General features: G+C 33.5%; 1 non-coding gene across 1 annotated transcript; it reads left to right on the top strand.

Annotated features, from left to right (window-relative positions):
- Positions 1 to 1,113: 1,113 nt before the first annotated feature.
- LOC135634440 (U2 spliceosomal RNA) lies at positions 1,114 to 1,310 on the top strand. Its single transcript, XR_010495357.1, has one exon. It is a non-coding gene; the product is annotated as a U2 spliceosomal RNA (small nuclear RNA).
- The last annotated feature ends 311 nt before the right edge of the window (positions 1,311 to 1,621 follow it).

The following is a 1,621-nucleotide window of genomic DNA, read 5'->3' as shown; positions in this document are numbered from 1 at the left end:
TAAAACTCTCTCTATTGATATCGGGTATAATATAGCAATTGTATTGTCATCCATCTCCTTTCATTTTTTATCATTTGTGAAATCTTTAAATCTGTCTTTAATTACCATCAAACAATTATCGTTTGTTAGAATTGCTCTTATCTTCATCTTAGGGAGAAATTACTTTCATTGAACTTTTCGATCTAAAACTTTATTATTATTATTTTACTTTTACTTGATTTGCATTCTTGCTTGAATTGACTCTCCCAATTTATCATGAATAATAACTCTATAATCTTCAATTTTTTTGAACCTTTGTCTCTTATATTATTATTTAAAAAAATAAAAACTAAAAGTAAAAGTGGATGTGAATAAATAGTATCAATCTAGAGTAATAAAATCGAATATAAAAAATAATTAAAATAATAACACCAATAGATAACACGATAAAATTCTAAATTGGTTGAGGGAAATATTCACAGCCAAACTAGAATGTATTCATGGTAAAAAAAATGTAAGTAAAAATTTCTCTCTAATACAAGAAGAAACACTATATCTTCTATCTTGTAATAGGAGAAATAGAAAAATAAAAATTCACAAAAGGGATAAACCAAAGAGGAAAGAACAAAAATAATTCTCTCTTGTCACTTTTTGTTTTCTCTTTCTTTTTTTCTTTTTTTCTTTTCTCTATATTCCTCTTTGCACTAGATGAATGAATCCTTCCTTCTACATCTTGACATCTTATATAGGCATAAGGGGAGACCGTAGATCTTTCCTCCACATCGCACCTTGCATGGGAGGTTGCAACCATGCACCTCATTCCACGTAAATGGTTGTAATAGCTTGCAACCCTTTTTCTTTATTTTATCATATTACTTCACATGGAGCACATTCGAAACTTCACTCATCTTGATTTTTGTGTAAGATCGATCGTCTAAGATCTCTCGACTATACATGAAGACATTTTATGCATAGAGATCCATATCAAATTGAATTGATTATGAAACGTCAAATGTATAAAAGAAGCGGCTCTCTATTGAGACGTTGTATACAAATAATCCCACATTGGTTAGCAATGGCTCTCTGTTGAGATGGGAGCGGTATAAAAAAAGGGTTGCTGCAAATGACAAACTCATACCTTTCTCGGCCTTTTGGCTAAGATCAAGTGTAGTATCTGTTCTTATCAGTTTAATATCTGATACGTGGGTCATCGATCCACTATGATATTAAATTAATTTGTTGTGGGGGAGGGTTCACCGTAGTGGCTTGCCATTGGGACCCTCACGCGTCACCTATGCATTGCACTACTGCATGGGCCTGGCGTGCCTCGACCAAGTCAAATGTTCAAACATTTTAGCCTCAACTGTGGTTGATGGAAATCTGATACGAGAATTAAAATTGAGTAGGAATATGTATATAGAATATGAGTGGATGACCTTCGTGCGAGAAGGACGAAACAGAGGCTATGAAAAAGGTGAGTGGGGAAACATCTTTGGGTTGTGATCCAAAAGACACACTTCATATATGGAACACGATATTGAATGCTCGTCAATTAGCTCTCATTCCTCTGCCAATTCAATAAAAGCTTCAGGACCACAAGTCATTAGATTAATTGTCCTCCTCGAATGTATCAAATCTTCTT

Source organism: Musa acuminata, chromosome BXJ3-3, assembly GCF_036884655.1.
Source record: "Musa acuminata AAA Group cultivar baxijiao chromosome BXJ3-3, Cavendish_Baxijiao_AAA, whole genome shotgun sequence".
In the NCBI taxonomy this organism is placed as follows: Eukaryota; Viridiplantae; Streptophyta; class Magnoliopsida; order Zingiberales; family Musaceae; genus Musa; species Musa acuminata.
This window is presented reverse-complemented; position numbering and strand designations above follow the sequence as displayed.